The 25,590-nt window shown below is 39.4% G+C and overlaps 1 protein-coding gene and 1 pseudogene across 1 annotated transcript in view; both read left to right on the forward strand.

Annotated features, from left to right (window-relative positions):
* TAFA2 (TAFA chemokine like family member 2) overlaps window positions 1-25,590 on the forward strand; it is a 555,274-nt gene that overhangs the window by 121,351 nt on the left and 408,333 nt on the right. The window lies entirely within an intron of this gene.
* Window positions 5,500-5,640, forward strand: LOC145504150 (U2 spliceosomal RNA; annotated as a pseudogene).

Consider the following 25,590-nt stretch of genomic DNA (forward strand, 5'->3'; position numbering starts at 1 on the left):
AAAACATCTATTTCTGCTTTATTGACTATGCCAAAGCCTTTGACTGTGTGGATCACAATAAACTGTGGAAAATTCTGAAAGAGATGGGGATACCAGACCATTTGACCTGCCTCTTGAGAAATCTGTATGCAGGTCAGGAAGCAACGATTAGAACTGGACATGGAACAACAGACTGGTTCCAAATAGGAAAAGGAGTATGTCAAGGCTGTATATTGTCACCCTACTTATTTCACTTATATGCAGAGTACATCATGAGAAACGCTGAGCTGGAGGAAGCACAAGCTGGAATCAAGATTGCTGGGAGAAATATCAATAACCTCAGATATGCAGATGACACCACCATTATGGCAGAAAGTGAAGAAGAACTTAAGAGCTTCTTGATGAAAGTGAAAGAGGAGAGTGAAAAAGTTGGCTTAATGCTCAACATTCAGAAAACTAAGATCACTGGTCCCATAACTTCATGGTAAATAGATGGGGAAACAGTGGAAAAGTGGCTGACTTTATTTTGGGGGGCTCCAAAATCACAGCAGATTGTGATAGCAGCCATGAAATTAAAAGACGCTTACTCCTTGGAAGGAAAGTTATGACCAACCTAGACAGCATATTAAAAAGCAGAGACATTACTTTGTCAACAAAGGTCTGTCTAGTCAAGGCTATGGTTTTTCCAGTGGTCATGTATGGATATGAGAGTTGGACGGTGAAGAAAGCTGAGCGCCAAAGAATTGATGCTTTTGAACTGTGGTGTTGGAGAAGACTCTTGAGAGTCCCTTGGACTGCAAGGAGATCCATCCAGTCCATCCTAAAGGAAATCAGTCCTGGGTGTTCATTGAAGCTGAAACTCCAATACTTTGGCCACCTGATGCGAAGAGCTGACTCATTGGAAAACACCCTGATGGTGGAAAAGATTGAGGGCAGGAGAAGAAGGGGACAACAGAGGATGAGATGATTGGATGGCATCACCGACTCAATGGACATGGGTTTGGGTGGACTCTGGGAGTTGGTGATGGACAGGGAGGTCTGGCGTGCTGCAATCCATGGGGTCGCAAAGAGTCGGACACGACTGAGCAATTGAACTGAACTGAACATATGAAATGAATGAACTAAAGAAGACATGCATGTGAAGTTTCTAAGGCAAATAAATGTTTACTTTTTAGAATCATAGAATTTTGTTCTAGCATCAAGAGTTTATTCAGTTTGTGTTGGTCACATTCTAGGTCAACTTTCTTCTGTTCATATTTCTTTTATGACCATATAACCTAGAAATTATACTCTTGGAAGCATGGTTAATCAAACTTAAATTATCACAATCCTTAAGAATGGGATAAAACATAATATAGATAATGTAACAAACATCAAAAAGTCTTCTTTTGTACAAATTGGGGCAATGAGCTTCAGAATTTTTTTTTTTTTGATTCTTTATGTTTCATGTATCTTTTCGCTTTAGCTTTGGCCAGTTTTTTTATTTACCTGGGGAAATACAGTCCTATTTATAATTCTTAACATATTATGTGACCCATAATGAGGAAATGGGCCTAGAAACTTTGACATTCCTCCCCTTAATAATTGATTGTAGGGTAGAGAAGACTCTTCTTTCTGCCCTTACTTCAAGAAAATCTGCTTATACTATCTGTGAAAGAATCTACTGATGGTGATAGGGAGATCTGATAAAAAGAAGACAAGTCATAGTTTCCTTGATAGATTGGAGGTACTGAAGGATGGATTTAGGTTTGGGTAGCCTGGAACAGTGGCAAACAGACTTGTCTTGGTCAGGGTGGCAGTAATCACTCTACTTAGGGCTTCCCTGGTGACTCAGATGATAAAGAATATGACTGCAATGCAGGAAACCCAGGTTCGGTCCCTAGGTCAGGAAGATCCCATGGAGAAGGGAATGGCTACCCACTCCAGTATTCTTGCCTGGAGAATTCCATGGGCAGAGGAGCCTGGTGAGCTACAGTCTGTGGGGTTGTAAAGAGTTATACATGACTAAGCAACGAAGTATAACATACACACACAAATGCTCTTCCTGGCTGTGGATTGGGGCAGGGGAATTTGCACAGATAGGAAAGAAGTGTTTATCTTGAAGGAGCCTGGCTAGAGAGGGGTCTGTCAAGACCAACAACACTGGATTTTTTTATTTCTTAGTGAATACAGCAGCTGAAGAATTCCTCATGGATCCTAAAGCTTGAAGTAGTGTGATGAATGCAGTAACTTCTGGGCACCTTAAATGGGTTCTCTTTCTCTTTTTGAGGAAAGAAAGAGACTTGGATAATATTTTAAAAGTTCAGATCATAAGTAGAACTGAATTTTGTGTACACCTTTTGGCTCTGGAGTTGTAGGGGAACAACTACTGTATCAGGAAAGCCTTAGTAAATGTTTTAAGTGATGCTAGCATGTCTTGCCTTGAACTTTTCTCTCTCACCATTTTTTTTGAAATATGGGATTTATTTTTCAATGCTTCAGATTACGGTAAAAGAAAACAAAATAAATTCTCTGGGTGTGTGTTAGAGTATTTCTTAAAGCTTCTATCATTCAGATGCCTGTTTGCTACCTCTACTATTTCTTTGTCCAGTCTTTACCTCTAGGCATGAGTGTTGACAATAGTCTAAACATGAGGCCTACTAATTAGGAATGAAAAATTCAACTTAAGTAAATGAATCAGTGAAGGAAGAACTTCCTTTGCCTATTCTCTTTTTCCCCTCTTGGGGGAGCAGAATTTCTCTCCTCATAAGAATTTTTGCAGACTCATGTCCAAACATTGCTCTCCAGGTTTTGGTAAACATTTTCAACTGTGCATTGGTAAAGCTGTTGAGAGACTTTCCCCACTTCTTGTGAATCTTACTTTGCACTGCTCTTTTTGGCATCATTTGTATTACATCTCTGCCTTTTGTACTGTGCTATTATAAATAGAGAAGAGCAAATGGAAAAATGCTAATGATTGTCATAATTGGGTTCATCATTTAAACAAGTATTAGATAAGCTGTTAGGTATTTAAGTATTAAGCCTATAATTGGGAAGTGGTTTTGTGCTCTCAAAAAGCTTTCCTGTAAACTTGGCTTTGAAAATTGTAAAAGGAAAAGGAAGTATAAAAACGTGAGAGGAAATATTAAAAAAATGGTGTGGTTGCCAGATGATTTTGTCTCCCTTTACATACCTAGGGCAGATTTTGATGAAATGTTGGCTTTTTTATATATATATATAAAATGTACTATGTACTCATACTTAAGCCATAAATCTCTTGAATTTGGAGTTCAGTTTAAAAACATGCCAAGAATACTGATGTATCTCTTCTTGAATGTATCTTTTGAAACACACACTCAATCACGTACACACAATTAGATTAAAGTGTTATCCAAATAGCAGCAGTGTGGAATGAACTCAAAATAGATGATAAAAATTTTTAAAAATCACATAAAGACTAAGGCTACTGCTGCTGCTGCTGCTGCTGCCGCCGCCAAGTTGCTTCAGTCGTGTCCGACTCTGTGCGACCCCATAGATGGAAGCCCACCAGGCTCCCCCATCCCTGGGATTCTCCAGGCAAGAATACTGGAGTGGGTTTCCATTTCCTTCTCCATTGCATGAAAGTGAAAAGTGAAAGTGAAGTCGCTCAGTGGTGTCCGACTTCTAGCAACTCCGTGGACTGCAGCCCACCAGGCTCCTCCATCCATGGGATTTTCCAGGCAAGAGTACTGGAGTGGGGTGCCAGTGCCTTCTCTGGCTAAGGCTACTAACTTGATTTAAATGTTCTAGATATTTTAATGACAGAGATATTCTGTTGAGACTCCAGCACACTAAAGATACTATTGTATTGGTTTCTTCACTATCTATCTGGCCATTGTACCATAAAAGTATTTAAGACGTTTTCCCTGTCTTACATTGAAACTGTGGGAGACAAAGTGCTAATGCAGAATAAAATTTTATTCGTAAATGATGACTGAGGTTTGCAGCTGTAAAAATACTGTTTAGATTCAGATTAACAAAAGCTCACTTTCATTTTGTTTTTGTTTTGATAGTGGGGAGGAGATAGATATTATTAAAATATAGACATATCTCAAAAGATCAAACCTATACTTGACATGTACCTCCAGAGAAATGTTTAATCAGGCTTTGGAGGATGTCCAGTAAGCATCATTCTATGTTCTGTAATGCCTTTACAAATAAAAACTGTTCAGGTAACAGAAGGAAGAAGTGGTCTCTACCACTGTAGAAGTTATAGAAGTTGTAGTGATGCATTTTCTACCCAAAGAGACGATTCAGATTAAACCATGTCATAGTCCTATCAGATCATAACAGGTTCATATAAGATCAGCTATCTGCTTCAGTTTATTATCTCTGTTACCTAAACATAGAAAGTAAATTCCCAGTGTCTGTAGTTTAGGAGACACTCAACAAAATTAGACATTGAGGCAACAGAGCCTACTGGTGAGAACCTTGAGTCTGGAACGAGATTGTGAGAGTTTAAATTTCACTTCTACACTTACTGTGAATGATTTTGAGCAAATATCTTTTTTTCTGGCTTTAGTTTCCTCATCTGTAAAGATGAGGATAATAATAGTACCCACTCTCAAAGGGTAGTTTCAAGGATTAAATGGGTAAAACATAATTAAGGAACATGGTGGACCCATAGTTCCATAATGTGTTAACTGCTCAGTGAGTGAGTAAATGACACAAATTATTCTTAGAGTCTGTATTTTTAAATCATGGTAAATGTTCTTCAGAATTCAATTGAAGTGTTCCATTGTGATGTTTATGACTGGTTACTACTTTGATACATGATGTGACTACTGTCTTTTCTTGACTTCAGAGCCCACCCCAGAAGACTCTATGAGCTTATGAGCTCAATAGAAATAGAAATCTGATTTTGGTTGTGTTCCTAACTTGCCTAAGAAAAATTATCTAATCTTTTTAGACTCAGATCTTTTCCCATTTGTAAAATGAGTAAAGTAATATGTATTTTATCTATTTTGCATGGATTTCTTAAATTATAAAATTGATGTGACAATAATTGTGAAGGTAACATGAACAGTTAAAATGATTAAATAATTGCAAAGGTATTTAATTCTATATATAGAAGTAATACTTAGGGGAAAGTTTTAATGGTAAGAGAAAATAGTGAAAATTTTTCATTTGTGAAAAAGTTTTTTCATGAACTGGTTGTATAGACTGCTTTTCATGAACATTAAAATAAAGTAAAGTTGAGGCCATTTTTTTTTCTTTTCTGTCATGTTGTAAGTTTTATAAGTGTGTTATTTATAAATACATAGTCATACAAAGTAGGAATCATTATTTTATACATAATGAAACTGAAGGCAGAGAAATTCAGGGATTTATTAGATCCACGTTGAATTTTAGAATTTTGTAAGGTTCATGTACATGGCAAATCAAAGAAGCCATAGCCGTAGCATACATCCTTCTCGCTGTGTCTATTGTTTCTTTTTCTATTTTTTTCCTCATCTCCTTGGCCAAGATATAATTCTGTCTAGCATATGATTGTGTGTTTGGATCGCTTCTCGGCCTTTTGGCTAAGATCAAGTGTAGTATGATTATGTGTTTGGAAAAAACTATTATAAGTAGGAAGGGTCGTATGGGAGGCAGAGTGTTAAGAGGGCCCATGAGAGTGCTGCCTTCTGGAGTACATCTTGATATAATTCCCTCTCTTTAAATGTGAGCCTGCACTAGGCCCATGATGAAGTTTTAAGAAAGAGATTCTCCTTGGTGAGCCTGAATCCATCAGATGAGTCTTTAAAAGGGACTGCACTCTTCCCTTATGGCTCAGCTGGTAGAGAACACCTGTCATGTGGGAGACCTGGGTTCATCCCCTGGGTTGGGAAGATCCCCTGGAGAAGGGAACGGCCATCCACTCCAGTATTCTGGCCTGGAGAATTCCATGGACTATATAGTCCATGGGGTTGCAAAGAGTCGGACACGACTGAGCAGCTTTCGCTTGGACCTCACTTGCAGTCTTCCTAGAGAACAAGATTCAGAGTGAGTGGGAATTTTTGACACAAGGAAAACGTCTTGTCACTTGCTTTGAAGATAGAGGGTCATATGGCAAGGAATGAAGCTGGCCTCTGAGATCTGAGAACAACCTCCAGCTGATGGCCAACAAGGAATTGAGGACTATAGTCCTCTGACTGCAAGGAATTGAATTCTGCCTCAACTTCCTATCTTATAAGAGGAGCTGAGTTCTAATTGAGAATACAGACTGACTGACACTTTGATTTTAGCCTGTGAGACGTGAGCAGTGAAACCAGTGTCTTTGTGCTTGGACTTCTAACCTAAAGAAATATGAGCTAATAAATTACTGTTTTAAGCTGCTAAATTTGTGCTGATTTGTGATGCAGCAGAAGAAAATTAATGTGGAGAGATTAAGGGATTGACTTTGCCATGGCTGTGCTACTTGCTTTACTTTCTGTGAGCAGTTTCTGAAAAAAAAAAAAGAAAAACAAGAAACAAAAATCGAATAGTGTGGCCCAGATGAGCCAGTATTCCAGACAGGAGTACTGATTTCAAATAATAGATTTAGTAACAATAGGCTGTTAAAACTTTACTTGAAGTCAGCAGCGTGGCTTGACATATAGACCTGTCAGAAACATTGAATAATTTGAATGTAATTGACAAAGAACATTTTTATTAACTTCATTTTAAATTTATGCTCTTTTTTTATGTCAGTTTGCTATCTGTCCCAGTGACAGGGATAAAGATGTCAGGAGATGAGAGTTTGCAGATTTGGAAGTATGTGTGTGTGTATGTGTGTTTGCATGTGTATGTGTGTGTGACAGAGAGAGTGAGTGAGGCTGAGAGTATGTTGAGATTGCACAGACATTCAGATGTTTCTGGGTATATGAGACCAGCAATTTCCCTAGGCTTCTGTGTGCTTGGCTAGACTTACTTGGAAGAAAGAAGCTTGTAAGAGAGATATTAGTGTATAGAGAGCTAATTTTTGGATGGAACTGCAGTTGCAGATGATAACATGACATTGGGAATAGAGCCTGACTCGGTGGACCACATATGACCTTATAGAGAGAAAGGCTGTAGTTACAATTTAAGAAATGGCTTTAAAGAAAATTTGTGAAATACGCACAAAAACTGGGCTGCATGTATCTCCAGGGTACCAAGCAAACAAAAGTGGAGGATTTTAGTGTTCTCCCCTCTTCCTTACCAAGTATGGCATTGCTGTGGTGATATGAAGGCCATAGATATTCATGGATGTACTCAGAACAACATGGACAGTCTCTGCCAGAGAAATCTGAAACGATTTATTGAGAGAGGGAACACAGGAGAGCTAACAGATGATTTGGGTGTGGGTTAGGAAGGAGCAAGTAAATTTGAAACATGTTGATTTTGAAGTCCTGGGGTATAGAAGTAGAGGTTTTAAGATATGGATTGGGTTCATCAGTACCATTTTTATAGATTCCATATGTATGAGCTAATATAGGATACTTGTTTTTCTTTTTCTGACTTACTTCACTCTGTATAAGAGACTCTAGGTTCATCCACTTCACTGCTAGAGAACAGACTTGGGTACACAGTGAGGAAAGGTGAGGGTGGGATGAATTGAGAAAGAAGCATTGACATATTACACTACCATGTGTGAAATAGATAGCTAGTGGGAAGCTGCTGTATAACACAGGGAGGCTATCCTGGTGCTCTGTGATCACCTCGAGGGGTGGGATGAGGGAGGCTCAAAAGGGAAGGGATATTATGGGTGTGTGTGTGTATGTATGTATATAATTATGACTGATTCACATTCTTGTACAGCAAAAATGAATAAAACATTGTAAAGCAATTTCCCACCAATTAAAAAATAAAAAAAGTATGGATTGGGAACTTAGCATGAGGTTTGTGTTGAAGATGTGGATTTTGACAGCTTATTGGTGCTAGTTGAATTCATGGGTGTTGATGAAATCATCTTGGGAAAGTATAAGGGATAATAAGAAATAGCTCTGGAGATAGACAGGCCATACTGGAAAATACTGCTAAGTTGTCAGAATTTAGAAAAGAATTGGAACAAAGTTGGTATCCTGACAGTGAAGGGAGAAAGAAGTTTTACATTTTTGTAAAATTTTCTTCCATGCTTTATAATACTTGTTGCATAGCCTTAGGGGGATTTAATGATCCAGTCATTAAAGTAAATTCTCAGAAATACGCCACAGTTAATGCTAATCCTCATTTCTTCACCAACAATATTACTTTCCTTTTAAATATCCAGAAAGAAGTTACTAAGCATTTCCTCTTTTGTAATTAAACAATCATTACTTGCTAATTTAAGAAGGAAATTTAATCTTTAATTTACTCTTATGTAAAAGACAGCATATGCAGTGACTTTGAGCCAAAATATCAGTGAATATTTCTTTGTCAATTAATGAAAACAGAACACAGAATAAAAGCATCTCATCAAGCTGTGTTCATATGTTTTGCAGCTTCTGAAATCAATAGTGTCAAATTAGTTGAAATTTCTTTAAACTGTTGGTTTTAAAGGGAGACCTAATCAAGTCAGCCAACAATAATTCTCTAGGTTGGTAATTAATGAGTTTAATAATTTATCTAGTGTTGAATAATTCTTTTTATGGCTGATGAATCTATAAATAATTATCTAGGATTAGAAGAATATGCAATATTTTCATTTATATTTAATGTCTCAGAAAGTTAATCACCTAAATCTGGACTAATATACTGGAGGAATCTAAAATTCGTTGAGGTTTCATTTCTATCGGAATTCCGCTTTTGAGGTTTCTCCTTTTCAGAGGTTCTGGTTTCATATTATTTTTTTTCTCAGAGACTTTGCTACCCTAGGCAGCTATTTACATCTTCAGGGCCTTCAGAAAAACTATCTTATCTAAATAATGTCCTCTCTAGCCCATGGGGATACTTAATGGGGATGAGAAGCTATATTTTTATTCCTTCTGCTTTGTAAGTATTACAGTATATTGTTGTTGTATAACAGTAAAACTTCTGGTTAATGCTGTGGAAAAAAGAATTGGTGGAAACTGTTGTCTGACGTCCTTCTTTTGATGGTTTCAAATGTGATGTGAGATTGGGTGAGGAATGCTCCTGAAAGATTCCTGGCCAGTACACACAGGCTTACCTGTGGTGTCTAACCTTAGCAAAAGAAGAACTGAAAAGAGTCATCGGGAGAATATTTGATTTTATTGAGAAAGATATGTGGAAAACCCTAAGGAGACCTTGTGTGTGTATGCTTAGTGGCTCAGTCATATATGACTCTCTGTGATCCCATGGGCTCCCGCCAGGATCCTCTGTCCATGGGATTTTATAACAAGAATACTGGAGTGAGTTGCCAGTTCCTACTCCAGGGGATCTTCCTGACCCGGGATCAGACTCGCATCTCCTACATTGCATGGGGATTCTTTACCACGGAGCCACCTGGGAAGGCCAAGGAAACCTTAGGAAGCAGAAAAAAAAACCCATAGCCCTCTCAACTCTCATATCAATAATAAGACTTTGTTGAAATCCAGGACAGAAAAGTGATTTTCAAAATATCACACATATTTTGCAGTGAAAATATTTATTTATTAAAAAATTTCTATTTCTAATGCCTTAAATCTCACTGAATTACCCTCCTAACAAAACCTAATTTGAAGGTTTTTCCCTAAGAGATTTGGAACTTTAAAATTCTTCATTTTTCTTTTTCAATTAGATTGGTGCAAAAGTAATTCTGTGAATTTTGAATCTTTATAACTAGACTCAAACACATCTTTATTAGTCAAAATAGGAATCATTACAATCAACACATTTTTGCCAATGAGAAATAAGTTTGTTTATTTCAATAGCATAAAAATCCCTGCTTCAGGATTTGACAAACTCTTGGAAAGCGTTTTCTGCCTCCTGCTGGTTGCGGAAGTGATTTCCCTGTAAAAAGCTGTCAAGTTGGTGAAAGGTCAGGTGAATACGGCGGATGAGACAAAACTTTGTAGCTCAATTCCTTCAACTTGTGAAGCGTTGGTTGTACAACATGTAGTCGGGTGTTGTCATGGAGAAGTGGGCCCTTTCTGTTAACTGGTGCTGGTTGTAGGTATTGTAGTTTTCAGTGCATCTCATCAATTTTGCTGACCATACTTCTCTGATGTAATGGTTTCATCAGGATTTAGAAAGCTGTAGTGGGTCAGACGGGCAGCAGACCACCAAACAGTGACCATGACTGGTTTTTTTGGTGCAAGTTTGGCTTTGGGAAGTGCTTTGGATCTTCTCTGTCCCACCACTGAGCTGGTCATTGCTAAATGTTGTATAAAATCCACTTTCCAACACACATCACAATCCAATTGAGAAATGGTTTGTCATTGTTGCGTAGAATAAGAGAAGACATTTCAAAATGAAGATTTTTTTGATTTTCTGTCAGCTCATGAGGCACCCACTAATTGAGTTTTTTCACCTTTTCAGTTTGCTCCAAATGCTGAATGACTGTAGAATAGTCAATGTTGAATTCTTTGGCAACTTCTCGTGCAGTTTTAAGAGGATCAGCTTCAGTAATTGCTCTCAATTGGTTGTTGTCACTTTCCAATGGCTGGCCACTACACTTATCTTCAAGGCTCTAGCTTCCTTTGCAAAACTTCATGAACCACCACTGCATTGTATGTTTGTTAGGAGTTCCTGGGCCAAATGCATTGTTGATGTTCCAAGTTGTCTCCACTGCTTTATGACCCATTTTGAACTCAAATACAAAAATCGCTTGAATGTGCTTTTTGTCTGACATCATTGTGTTTATGTGCACGTGCACGTGTATGCTCAGTTGTGTCCAGCTCTTTGCGACCCCATGGACTATAGCCTGCCAGGCTCTTCTGTCCGTGGAATTTTTCTGGCAAGAATACTGGAGTGGAAGAGGAACCATTTTCTTCTACAGGGGATCTTCCCAACCCAGGAATCGAACACACATTTCTTGTGTTTCCTGCATTGTCAGGCTTCATCACTTTATCACTCAGGTTTCTTTATCATTGAGCTACTTGAGGAACCCCTAATATCACTGCCATAGTCTAAAATAAATATAAAATAAACAGCAAGTATTAAGTCAGCAAAAAAATAAAGTGAGAAATGCATATTAAAATATTGTATAACGTAACCACATTTTTTTGAGAATGTATTCCAATATCAAATGGCAAATTTCAGTGGTGCAAAAACTGCAAGTATGTTTGTACCAACCTAATACTTCACATAAGTCTGTTGGATTTTTCAGAATAATACAAAGTACATCAGACATGCTCAAATACATAGAAGTAGGAAAGTCTCAGCTTAGATAATTAGTAATAAAATAACATAAGGAATAATTCATTTTCTGTTTGAAATGTACAGTTCAAATTAGCTGAATTTACCAAGTCAAACATTAGCAATATTGTCACAAAGAGATGGCATAGTGTAGTGTGAAGAACACAGACTTTGGTTGACTGCCTCCTCTGCTGATGGACGGGTGTGTACTATTTGGCAAACCACTCAACTGCTCTGAATATGTTTAGTTAAGTACAAAATAAAAGGAATATAATGAGGATCAAGAGAGAATTGTTTTAGAAATGTTTTCTAAACTGTAACATTTAAGTTCAAAACCGTGCAACAGAAATGTTATCATTAGCAATAGTAATCAGAAAACAATAGTTTCATTTACAGTTCATGTGGATGATCTTGGTGTTTTGGTCTGTACTTACTTTTAAGGAATTTATTGAATTAATAATTCTGCAAAAGTAAGACCAAAAGCCTCTATTGGTAATTGCCTATAAAACACACATATGTATATACATACATAGAACCATATATACATGCGTGTATGATCTATAAATTAGACTAGCTAAGTCGCTGCAACAAACAACCATCAAAATAGTGGTTTAGTAAACAATTTTACCATGATGGTGTGATCACTTACCTAGAGCCAGACATCCTGGAATGTGAAGTCAGGTGGACCTTAGAAAGCATCACTTCAAACAAAGCAGGTGGAGGTGATGGAATTCCAGTTGAGCTATTTCAAATCCTAAAAGATGATGTTGTGAAAGTGTTGCACTCAGTATACCAGCAAATCTGAAAAATGCAGCAGTGGCCACAGGACTGGAAAAGGTCAGTTTTCATTCCAATCCCAAGGAAAGGCAATGCCAAAGAATGTTCAAACTACTGCACAATTGCACTCATCTCACACGCTAGCAAAGTAATGCTCAAAATTCTCCAAGCCAAGTTTCAACAGTACGTGAACCATGAACTTCCAAATGTTCAAGCTGGATTTAGAAAAGTCAGAGGAACCAGAGATCAAATTGCCAACATCCACTGGATCATTGAAAAAGCAAGAGAGTTCCAGAAAAACATCTACTGCTGTTTTATTGACTATGCCAAAGCCTTTGATTGTGTGGATCACAACAAAGTGTGGAAATTCTTTAAGAGATAGGAATACCAGATCACCTTACCTGCCTCCTGAGAAATCTGTATGCAGGTCAAGAAGCAACAGTTAAAACTGGACATGGAACAACAGACTGGTTCCAAATAGGAAAAGGAGTATGTCAAGGCTATATATTGTCACCCTGCTTATTGAACTTATATACAGAATACATCATGAGAAATACTGGACTGGATGAAGCACAAGCTGGAATCAAGGTTGCCAGGAGAAATATCAATAACCTCAGATGTACAGATGACACCACCCTTATGGCAAACAGTGAAGAAGAACTGAAGAGCCTCTTGATGAAAGTGAAAGAGGAGAGTGAAGAAGTTGGCTTAAAGCTCAATATTCAGAAAACTAAGATCATGGCATCCGGTCCCATCACTTCATGGCAAATAGATGGGGAAACAATGGAAACACTGAGAGACTTTATTTTCTTGGGCTCCAAAATCACTGAAGATGGTGACAGCAGCCATGAAATTAAAAGACTCTTGCTCTTTGGAAGAAAAGCTATAACCAACCTAGACAGCATATTAAAAAGCAGAGAAATTACTTTGCCAGCAAAGTTCCCTCTAGTCAAAGGTATGGTTTTTCAAGTAGTCATGTATGGATGTGACAGTTGGACTATAAAGAAAGCTGAGCACCGAAGAATTGATGCTTTAGAACTGTGGTGTTGGAGAAGACTTTTGAGAGTCCCTTGGACTGCAGTGAGATCAAACCAGTCCATGCTAAGGGAAATCAGTCCTGAGTATTCATTGGAACCCACATGATGTGAAGAGCTGACTCATTGGAAAAGACCCTGATGCTGGGAAAGATTAAAGGCGGGAGGAGAAGAGGACGACAGAGGATGAGATGGTTGGATGGCATCACTAACTCAATGGACATGAGTTTGAGTAAGCTCCGGGAGTTGTTGATGGACAGGGAAGCTTGGCATGCTGTAGTCCATGGGGTTGCAAAGAGTCGGACATGACTGAGCGACTGAACTGAAACAATTTTAAGTGTTTTCATCTGGCTGGTAACTCTGCTCCTTATAGTCAAATAGGAGCACAGCTGGAATGACCTTGTAGCTATGAAAAGGAGGAGAGTGTCTAGTCTGGTTGCACTGATGTCCACTCAGGCAAGTAAGGTGAAATGTGCACAAATTGCTTCTACTCACATTCTATTGGCAAGAGCTTGGGCACATGGCCACATTAGCTGAAGGGAGGCTGGGCGTACACAGGATCTATCTTTGCATCTGTATCCCACATAGAACTTTATTCCTATCAAAAGAACAGGTAGAATGTCCACCATATAAGGCACTGCTTTTTCCTTATTTTGCTTTTAGTGGGATACCTGGTACACTGAATGATTTTCATATTAAATAAGATACCATGTAGATAGTACATTTGTGTTTGATATATGGTTGGTACTCAACTGATAACTGCTATTATTACACAAATGTTTCAATTAATATCAGGGAACAAAAATGTATTTTGGTACATTTTGATATACTGTATTTTTGGTACAATATGTGGTATCTGAAAAGGTAATAACAGATGTTCATATTTCATCCATGACGTTTCCTATAGTCATTAAAAATGTAAAATCTTGTAGATAAAAGGATTCCAATTATATTAGATGTAAATTTTGCATATATGAGTTTGCTTAATGCTGTTAGTCATGAACCTCTTCATGGATCACGGCCTTATCGTGGTAAAAGTGTTTGGATAACTCAGTGAAGCTATGAACCCTGCCGTGCACGGACACCCAAGACAGATGGGTCATAGTGAAGAGTTCTAACAAAATGCAGTCTGCTGGGGAAGGAAATGGCAACCCACTCTAGTATTCTTGCCTGGAGAACACCATGGACAGTTTGAAAAGGCAAAAAGACATGACACTGAAAGATGAGACCCCCAAATTGGAAGGTGTCCAATATGCTACTGGGAAAGAGTGGAGGATAGTTACTAATAGCTCCAATAAAAATGAAGTGACTGGGCCAAAGCAAGAATGACACTCAGCTGGGGATATGCTTGGTTGTGAAAGTGAAGTCCGATGCTGTACAAAACAATACTGCACAGAAACCTGGAATGTTAGGTCTATGAATCAAGGTAAATTGGATGTGATCAAGCAGGAGATGGCAAGAGTGTGCATCAACATTTTAGGAATCAGTGAATTAAAATGGATGGGAATGGGTGAATTTAATTCAGATGACCATTATATCTACTACTGTGGCCAAAAACTCCTTAGAAGAAATCGAGTAGCCCTCATAGTTAACAAAAGATTCTGAAATGCAATACTTGGGTACAGTCTCAAAAACAACAGAATGATTTTGGTTTATTCCCAAGGCAAATCATTCAGTATCACAGTAATCCAAGTCTATTCCCAAACCACTAATGCCAAAGAAGCTGGAGTTGAATGATTCTATGAAGACTTACAAGACCTTCTGGAACTAATACCAAAAACATGTACTTTTCATCATAAGGGATTGGAATGCAAAGGTAGAAACTCAAGAATTACCCAGAATAATAGGCAAGTTTGGCCTTGGAGTACAAAATGAAGCAGGGCAAAGGCTAACAGAGTTTTGTCAAGAGAAGACACTGGTCATAGCAAACACCCTTTTCCAACAACTTAAGAGATGACTCTACACGTGGACATCACCAGATGGTCAATAGTAAAATCAGATTGATTATGTTTTTTGCAGCTGAAGATTGAGAAGCTCTGCAGAGTCAGCAAAAACAAGACTTGGAGCTGACTTTGGCTCTGATCATCAGCTCTTCATTGCAAAATTTGGCCTCAAATTGAGGAAAGTAGGGAAAACCATCAAGCCATTCAGGGATGACCTAAATCAAATCCCTTATGATTATACAGTGGAAGTGAAAAATAGAGTCAAAGGATTAGACCTAGTAGAAGTAGATAGAGTGCCTGAAGAACTATGGACGGAGGTTTGTAACACTGTACAGAAGATGGTGACCAAAACCATCCCCAGGAAAAAGAAATGCAAAAAGGCCAAGTGGTTATCTGAGGAGGCCTTACAAATAGCTAAGAAAAGAAGAGAAGTGAAAGGTAAAGGAGAAGGGGAAAGATATACCCAACTGAATGCAGAGTTCCTGCAAATAGCAAGGAGAGATGTGAAAGCCTTCTTAAGTGAACAATGCAAAGAAATAGAGGAAAACAATAGGATGGGAAAGACTAAAGATCTCTTCAAGAAAACTGGGGATATCAAGGGACCATTTCTTGCAAGGATGAGCATGATAAAGGATAGAAACAGTAAGATTCTAGTAGAAGCAGAAGGAATTAGAAAGAGGTGGCAAGAATATACAGAAGAACTATGCAAGAAAGGTCTTAATAATCTGGATAACCACTGAGATGTGGTCACTCACCTAGAGCCAAACATCCTGGAGTGTGAAGTCAAGTGGTCCTTAGGAAGCATTACAAAGAACAAAGCTAGAGGAGGTGACAAAATTCCAGCTGAGCTATTTAAAAACCTCAAGGATGATGCTGTTAAAGTGCTGTACTCTATATGCCAGCAAATTCAGAAAACAGTAGTGGCCACAGGACTGGAAAAGGTAAGTTTTCATTCCAATCCCAAGAAGGGCAACGCCAAAGAATGTTCAAACTACTGTGCGATTGTGTTCATTTCACATGCTAGCAAGGAAATGCTGAAAACCCTTCAAGCTAGACTTCAGCAGTACATGAACCAAGACCTTCCAGATGTACAAGCTAGGTTTCAAAGAGGCAGAGGAACTAGAGATCAAGTTGTCGACATTTGTTGTATCATGGAGAAAACAAGGGAGATCAAGAGAAACAACTACTTCTGCTTCACTGACTATGCTAAAGCCTCTGACTGACTGTATGGATCACAACAAACTGGAAAATTCTATAAGACATAGGAATACCAGATCACCTTATCTGCCTCCTGAGAAACCTATATGCGGGTCAAGAAGCAACAGTTAGAACCAAACATGGAACAATGGACTCGTTCCAAATCAGAAAAGAGGTACGTCAAGGCTGTATATTTTCACCCTGCTTATTTAACTTATATGCAGTGTACATCATGTGAAATACTGGGCTGGATGAAGCAGAAGCTAAAATTAAGATTGCTGGGAGAAATATCAACAACCTCAGATAGGCAGATAATACCATTCTAATGACAGAAAGTAGAGATGAACTAAAGAGCCTCTTGATGAGAGTGAAAGAGGAGAATGAAAAAGCTGGCTTAAAACTCAACATTCAGAAAACTAAGAGCATGGCATCTAGTCCCATCACTTCATGGGAAATAGAAAGGTAAAAAGTAGATTTTTGTAGAAACAGTGACAGATTTTATTTTCTTGGGTCCAAAATCACTGTGTATGGTGACTGCAGCCATGAAATTAAAAGTCTCTTGATCCTTGGAAGAAAAGCTATGACAAACCTTGACAGCATATTAAAAAGCATATTTTGCTGAAAAATGTCTGCTAGTCAAAGCTATGGTTTTTCCAGTAGTCATGTACGGATATGAGAATTGGACCATGAAGAAGGCTGAGCACCGAAGAATTGATACTTTTGAACGGTGGTGTTGGAGAAGACTCTTAAGAGTCCCTTGAACTGCAAGGAGATCAAACCAGTTAATCCTAAAGGAAATCAACCGTGAATATTCAGAAGTACTGTTGCTGAAGCTGAAGCTCCAATACTTTGGTCACATAATGCGAAGAGCCAGCTCATTGGAAAAAGACCCTGAGCCTGGGAAAGACTGAAGGCAAAAGGAGAAGGGGGCAGCAGAGGATGAGATGGTCATGTAGCATCATTGACTCAATGGACATGAATTTGAACAGATTCTGGAGGATAGTGGAGAATAGAGGAACCTGATGTGCTAGAGTCCAGAGGGTCCCAAAGAGTCAGATATTACTTAGTGACTGAACAACAGCAATTGGTCATAAAAGTAAATTGATGATCAAAAGATGCATCTTCAAAAGTAAGAGGGAAACAGAATTTATTTTCAAAGTGTTTTATGTTATAAATCTATTCAGTTCAGTCTCTCAGTCCTGTCTGACTCTTTGTGACCCCATGAACCACAGCATGCCAGGCCTCCCTGTCCATCACCAACTCCTGGAGTTTACCCAAACTCATGCCCATTGAGTCGGTGATGCCATCCAACCATCTATTCCTCTGTCGTCCCCTCTCCTCCTACCCTCAATCTTTCCCAGCATCAGGGTCTTTTCCAATGAGTCAGCTCTTCACATCAGGTGGCCAAAGTATTGGAGTTTCAGCTTCAACATCAGTCCTTTCAATGAACACCCAGGACTGATCTCCTTTAGGATGGACTGGTTGAATCTCCTCGCAGTCCAAGAGACTCTCAATAGTCTTCTCCAACACCACAGTTCAAAAGCATCAATTCTTTGGTGCTCAGCTTTCTTTATAGTCCAACTCTCACATCCATACATGACTACTGGAAAACGGATAGCCTTGACTAGATGGACTTTTGTTGACAAATTGAGGTCTCTGATTTTCAATGTGTTGTCTAGGTTGGTCATAACTTTCCTTCCAAGGAGTAAGTGTCTTTTAATTTCATGGCTGCAGTCACCATCTGCAGTGATTTTGGAGCCCCCAAAAATAAAGTCTGACACTGTTCCCACTGTTTCCCCATCTATTTACCATGAAGTGATGGGACCAGATGCCATGATCTTAGTTTTCTGAATGTTGAGCTTTAAGCCAACGTTTTCACTCTCCTCTTTCACTTTCATCAAGAGGCTCTTTAGTTCTTCTTCACTTTCTGCCGTAAGGGTGGTGTCATCTTAATATCTGAGATTATTGATATTTCTCCTGGCAACCTTGATTCCAGCTTGTGCTTCTTCCAGCCCAGCGTTTCTCATGATGTACTCGGCATATAAGTTAAATAAGCAGGGTGACAATATACAGCCTTGATGTACTCCTTTTCCTATTTGGAACCAGTCTGTTGTTCCATGTCCAGTTCTAACTGTTGCTTCCTGACCTGCATTGAGGTTTCTCAAGAGGCAGGTCAGGTGGTCTGGTATTCCCATCTCCTTTAGAATTTTCCACAGTTTATTGTGACCCACACTGTCAAAGGCTTTGGCATGGTCAATAAAGCAGAAATAGATGTTTTTCTGGAACTCTCTTGCTTTTTCGATGATCTAGCTGATGTTGGCAATTTGCTTTCTGGTTCCTCTGCCTTTTCTAAAATGAGCTTGAACATCTGGAAGTTCACAGTTCACGTATTGCTGAAGCCTGGCTTGGAGAATTTTGAGCATTACTTTACTAGTGTGTGAGATGAGTGCAATTGTGCAGTAGTTTGAGCATTCTCTGGCATTGCTTTTCTCGGGGATTGGAAGGAAAACTGACCTTTTCCAGTCCTGTGGCCACTGCTGAGTTTTCCAAGTTTGCTGGCATACTGAGTGCAGCATTTTAACAGCATCATCTTATAGTATTTGAAATAGCTCAACTGGAATTCCATCACCTCCACTAGCTTTGTTGGTAGTGATGCTTCCTAAGGCCCACTTGACTTCACATTCCATGATGTCTGGCTCTAGGTGAGTGATCACACCATCGTGATTATCTGGGTCGTGAAGATCTTTTTTATTGAGTTCTGTGTATTCTTGCCACCTCTTCTTAGTATCTTCTGCTTCTATTAGGTCCATATCATTTCTGTCCTTTATTGAGCCCATCTTTGCATGAAATGTTCCCTTGGTTTCTCTAATTTTCTTGAAGAGTTCTCTAGTCTTTCCCATTCTATTTTTTCAATCTATTAGTTATGAAATCTGTTATGAATCTGTTATTTATGAAAAAAACTTTGACATATATAATTCTTACTGTAAATATTCCCAAATTAACAAATTTTTCACCCTCTAATAATTTTTTATGGATTATGAAATAAGACATCACTCTCTAAGCAATTAAACTGCTGTACAGACTAGAATTTGAGGGATTTAAAAAATCTTTCATTTTAAATCAGCCCTCAGGTTCAAGGGCTTAATCTTAAGTAAGATTAAGTATGGGAATTTTTGCAATGAAAAAAAGTTTCTGAATGACATACTGGAAGAACTATAGCGTTCTTGTGCTGTCTTGCTGGCTGGAATGTTGTCATGACTGGTAGTCTCTGTACTGTCTGAGCACAGAAATTTAAAGCTAACCTTGGTTTTTCAGTACTTTAGCTTTCCCTGTGTGGTGTGTGTGTGTCTGTTAAGTCTGAGATGTAAAGGCATAATAATACAATAAATTAAATCACTATTGCATCCATGTGTTCTGCTAGGCAACTCAATCACATGAAAGCAAATTTGCATCCACCAACTCAAGTTCAAATTTAACACACATACCTTAAATACACTTCTATCTTTAACACATAACATAGTTGAGCAGACAGAGGTCTAACTTTCTATCAGTTCAGTCGCTCAGTCGTGTCTGACTCTTTGCGACCCCATGGACTGCAGCACACCAGGCCTCCCTGTCCATCACCAGCTCCCGGAGTTTACTCAAACTCATATCCATTGAGTTGGTGATGCCATCCAACCATCTCATCCTCTGTTGTCCCCTTCTCCCACCTTCAATCTTTCCTGGCATCAGGGTCTTTTCTAATGAGTCAGCTCTTTGCATCAGGTGGCCAAAGTATTGGAGTTTCAGCTTCAACTTGCTATGAAAGTTAGTTAGTGAAAGTTAAGTCGCTCAGTCGTGTCCGACTCTTTGCGACCCCATGGACTGTAGCCTACCAGGCTACTCTGTCCATGGGATTCTCCAGACAAGAACACTGGAGTGGGTTGCCATTTCCTTCTCCAGGGGATCTTCCCGACCCAGGGATCGAACCCGGGTCTCCCACATTGGAGGCAGAAGCTTTAACCTCTGAGCCACCAGGGAAGTAGCAGCGTACAAATGTGAAGGTTGGTCCATCTTATCCAAATAGTCTGTGCTCTGTCAGCATTGTATAGAAGGATTTGTTCTTGTCTGTGTAGTCACGGCATAGGAAGTCCTCAGTGCCACTCAAGTCCACCTGTCACTTTATAATGGCAGATATCTGAAAATATACTGTGCACCTACTGTGTAACCAGAAATGCATATAGCAAACTATAAAAAATTAGACACTAATCTTAAAAATAAATTCAATTCATTCTAAGAAAAATTGGAAGGCACTACGTGAATTTTGAAGTTAAACAGAACTGAAGTACAATCCTAGCTCTCAAACTTACTAACCACGCAATACTACAAAGTTACCTTTTCTGAACATGAGTGTTCTCATCTGTATAATAATACCTACCTCAAAGAGCTTATGTGAGGATTAAATGGAGGAAGACAAGCAATGAAAAGTGTCAAGTACAGATGGGGACAATCCTAGAGTTTCAGGGAAATCTTTAGGCAGGAATGTTTCAGATATGGTATTTGTAGTAGTTTTTTTTTCCCCCCAAGTTCCAGTCTCTCTCTCCCTCTCTCTTTTGATTACTTCTGCTCACTATTCTGCATTGCTTGCTTTTGTTTTCTGAAATACGATAAATGGAATGTGGCACTTCCTGTTATCCAAAGCAGTATCTTGGGTTAATTTGTTTTAGCACTTGCCCTGTCCTCTGTGGTATTCTGGTGGGAGGATTTTAAAGGTCTCAGCGGCTTCAGAAGAGAACAAGAACTTCCAGGAACTATATTTTGACACTGATTTCTCTTTCAAAAGAAACAGTCTGATTGGAGAAGAATGGCTAGCTCTTGGATGAAAGCCAGTGTTATCCGTTGATCAGGGTATTTCTCTTTTTTTCCCTTTGCCTCATGATTTTGTCATTCAGTATCTTCACCTGTGGAGTGGGGCCACAGGTTTAGTGTTGAGAGTGCAAGATTGTAATCACCCAAGGATGTTGGTCCTAGTGCCCATTTTGCTGCTGCTGCTAAGTCGCTTCAGTTGTGGCCGACTCTGTGCGAACCCATAGATGGAAGCCCACCAGGATCCTCCGTCCCTAGGATTCTCCAGGCAAGAACACTGGAGTGGGTTGCCATTTCCTTCTCCAATGCATGAAAGGGAAAAGTGAAAGTGAAGTTGCTCAGTCATGTCCAACTCTCAGCGACCCCATGGACTGCAGCCTACCAGGCTCCGCCGTCCATGGGATTTTCCAGGCAAGAGTACTGGAGTGGGGTGCCATTGCCTTCTCCAAGTGCCCATTTTACATGTCAGCTTATCTATCTTTCTTCAGAGATGCAGCTTTTTCCAATGCAGGATACTTGGAGAATGAGTACAACAGAATAGTGGTATGAGAATTTTGGATTTCCTGCCTATCACGATATTAATTGTTATAAACATTAGGGTTGTGAAGTACATTGCTTGACTAAACACCAGACCTGGTGTGCCTACGTGTCTGAGACAGAACGCAGCCACAACAAAACTGTATTTCCTCTACCCTTTCTAGTCTTTCCCATTTCAGTACTGGCACTATCATCCACCTGGTACTTGTTCAAGCCAAATGTCTAGGAGTTAGCATTGTTTCTGACTTTCCAGGTGCTAATAGTCAAGAACTCGCCTGCCAAAGCAGAGGATGTAAGAGACGCAAGTTTGATCCCTGGGTCTGAAAGATCCCCTGCAGGAGAGCATGGCAACCCACTCCAGTATTCTTGCCTGGAGAATCCCATGGACAGAGAAGCCTGGCGGGCTATAGTCCATGGGGTCACAAAGAGTCACAGATCAGAGTCAGATCTCAGATCTGTCTTTTCTCTTTTTGCCTGACTTTCTAGTCCAAGTCAGCACGGTGTCTTCCTGGTGTCATTTCCTGGAGAGTCGCTCTCCCTAAATTCATTCTCTGTGCGTCACTCTCCTGCTTCAGAACCCTTGAAAGGTCCCATCCCACTTAGGAAATCCACTCTCCTTACTCCAGCTTTTGAAGTCCTACACTTGCCTACTCCTCTGAGCTTCTTCTGTGGTACTGTTCTCTCTCTAGCTTGCTCCCGCCACATGCCAAACGTATTTGCACTTAAATCCTGTGCACTGGGTGTTCCCTCTGCCTAGAGAGCTCTTCCTCCTTATCCTCATAAGATTGTTTGCTTCCTGACATTTCAATTTCAGCCTAAAAGGCACCTTCTCAGAGAGGACTTTCCTGTTGCTTTCCTTCATGTGATCACTTTTAGTATCTCCGAAGCATTCACCAGCCTCTGACCCCTTAGGCGCTAAGTTCTTTCATTGTATTCACAGAACCTGCAACAGGGCCTGTTAACAATCTATTTAACACATATTTATTAAAAAACTTTTTTGCTTTTTATTTGCTTTTTCTTTGCAGTTTGTGTATTAAGCAAGATTTAACTTCACATCAATTGTAGGAGAGCATTAATTAGTAATACCTTTTATCAAGTGGCACAGTGTTAGAGAATCTGCCTGCCAATGCAGGAGATGTTGATTTGTTCCTTGGGTCAGGAAGATCCCCTGGAGAAGGAAATGGCCACCCACTCCAGTATTCTTGCTGGGAGAATCTCTTGGACAGAGGAGGCTGGCAGGCTACAGTCCACAGGGTCACAAAGAGTCGGACACAATTGAACACACACACACACAAATTAGTGATACGTTATGTCACTTTATTTCATGTGTTCAGAATTGATTACTCTGTTTGAAATTTGATATAGCTGAAACTTTCAGATTTTATAACCGAGATCGATGATGAGACTATGAAAACCTATACCCTGACCCCTGCAACACAGGTGTGAAGAACAAGAAAGAGGAATAAAAGATCACACTGTTAACTCATGATCACTAAAATGATATTCATAGTTATTTACATTTTAGGTAAGTTATTCAGAATACAGATAACCAGAGGAGTTTTCTGTGGGTAGCTCTGATGCCCATTTTTGACCTAGAAATAATTTCTGAATTTGTTATGTCAGTGCAGTCAGTCAGTAGTGTCTGACTCTTTGCAGCCCCATGGACTCAGCACGCCAGGCTTCCCTGTCTATCACCAACTCCCAGAGCTTGCTCAAACCCACGTCCATTGAGTTGGTGATGCCATCCAGCCATCTCATCCTCTGTTGTCCCCTTCTCCTCCTGCCTTCAATCTTTCCCAGCATCAGGGTCTTTTCCAATGAGTCAGTTCTTCGCTTCAGGTGGCCAAAGTATTGGAGTTTCAGCTTCAACATCAGCCCTTCCAATGAATATTCAGGGTTGATTTCCTTTAGGATGGACTGGTTTGATCTCCTTGTAGTGCAAGGGACTCTCAAGAGTCTTCTCCAACACCACAATTCAAAAGCATCAATTCTTCGGCACTCAGCTTTCTTTATAGTCCAACTCTCACTTCCATACATGACTACTGGAAATTTGTTATCAGGTCACTCTTAACTCATTAGTTACAACAGGTGTAGCCTTAACCACTACAGATAAGTGTAACCCTCACTACTAGCAGAGGCAAAGGAATGGAGGTATGGAACTTTCTCCACCAGTTAGGGAACACTTAACATAAATGCTCTGGCTGAAGAGCTGCCACCAAAAGTCTTTTGTTTTGGATTAAGTCAAGTGAAAGATCAGATTGTTGACTGTATTTGCTTTTATAGCTATTGCTCCTGGCTCATATGTTTTGAAGCCTATTGTTCAATATGTATTTGGTGAGTATTGTAGCATATTTTCTCTCTCACTCTTGCCCTCCTGTTTCTCCTCCTTGTCCCCTTTGCTCTCTTCTCCTTCTTCCTCCGTCCCACCACCCATGCGCCGTGGGTGTGTGTGTGTGTGTGTATATACACACACACACGCACACTTTTTTGTCCTTGTGGAAAGAATAATATCCTTTGAGGTTTGCTTAAAAAATTACCAATGGTGCCAGTGTTAGAGATTAAGAAAGTCTCTGCAATCCTTTGCTATTATTATACCTCATTCAATACAGTTTTAAACTCTAATTCTCCAATAATGTTCTAAAAATAAAGCAGTGCAAGCAATAAATATCTTAAGAAGGAAGCTGACTTTATATCTTTGGAATTTCCTCTAGTTCCTTGTTGAGAGCTGATCTCTGATGGCTCATGAAAGAATTAAAGAATGGATGAATTAATATTACTCTCTAGACTATCAAGCAAGTGTATAAATGTATCTGAAAAGTAAGGCTACCTTGCAACATTATAAATATTAAAAAGAACTCGACAGATGTGCTTTGGCCATAATAAGCATGATACCTAATCCAGATAAAATTGTTTTTATTTTAAAATGTGATAGCAGGTCTTTTCAGTGTTTGCAGCTCATTGGTAAAGAATCTGCCTGTCAATGCACTAGATGCAGATTTGATCCCCTGGAGAAGGAAATGGCAACCCACTCCAGTATTCTTGCCAGGAAATCCCCTGGACAGAGAGCCTGGTGGGCTACAGTCCATGGGGTCACAAAAGAGTCAGATTCGACTTAACAACTAAACAGCAACAAAGCAAGTCTTTGCAATATTAATGAAGAATGCATTGGCCATGCATATTGAGCATGAAGCAATGTGCATGATCACTGTTTTGTTCTTGTCACATGTCACATGAAAGAATCAAAATTCAAAGATCCAAGGGTGGCAGTTGAGTACTGAGTAATATGTTCTTTATTTACCTTTTTTTTTTTTTTTCCCCAAGAGTAAGAAAGAAGTGCTTGGACTCAATATACACATGTAAGGAACCTATTTACATGTTTACCTGGCTCTTAGGAACTGCTCAACACACATTAGCTAGTGTCATTATATAGCTTAAGGCATTTCTTATCTATTGTTCCTATTCTGCTGGAAGTCATTCAGGCTATTAAAATACAATTTGGGAGGACTCCCAGAAAGTGTAGTTTCTGAAGGTGGTTATCTAACCAGGAGGCAGAACAACCCTGGAAAGCTACATTTCAGCATGCTCTTAGTTTTGGTAGTATAGGTGTGTATAGAATAAAGGATTGGATGCTGTCCCTTTCTCCTTGGACTCGTAATAAGAGCACCAGATCAGTGATTTCCAGAAAATAAACAACACCGACCTTTAAAGAAATCTCTGTTTTGATTCTTCCCCTGCCCCTGTGCCAAGAGGGATTTTCTGTTATGGTCAGAGATAAACAAAAAAGGGTAATGGGCTGTTATGAAACAATGAGAAAGTATCCAGCCTGGAGGGCAGGAGACCTGCATGGAGCCAAGAAGCCATTTATTGGGGGCTTCCAGAGATTGCACAAGCTAATCCCCTCTGTGGAAATTGTGATTCAGAGTCACTCTGCTTCTTTTGTGATTGAGGTTTTTCAAGCTGGCTCTGTTCATTTTTAGAGAGTACATGCTTTGTGATAGCCCTATGTAAGAAACTTTTAAGACAAGAAAAGTATCAGTGACATT

Source organism: Giraffa tippelskirchi, chromosome 4, assembly GCF_054371585.1.
Source record: "Giraffa tippelskirchi isolate mGirTip1 chromosome 4, T2T-mGirTip1v1.2.pri, whole genome shotgun sequence".
Classification (NCBI taxonomy): Eukaryota; Metazoa; Chordata; class Mammalia; order Artiodactyla; family Giraffidae; genus Giraffa; species Giraffa tippelskirchi.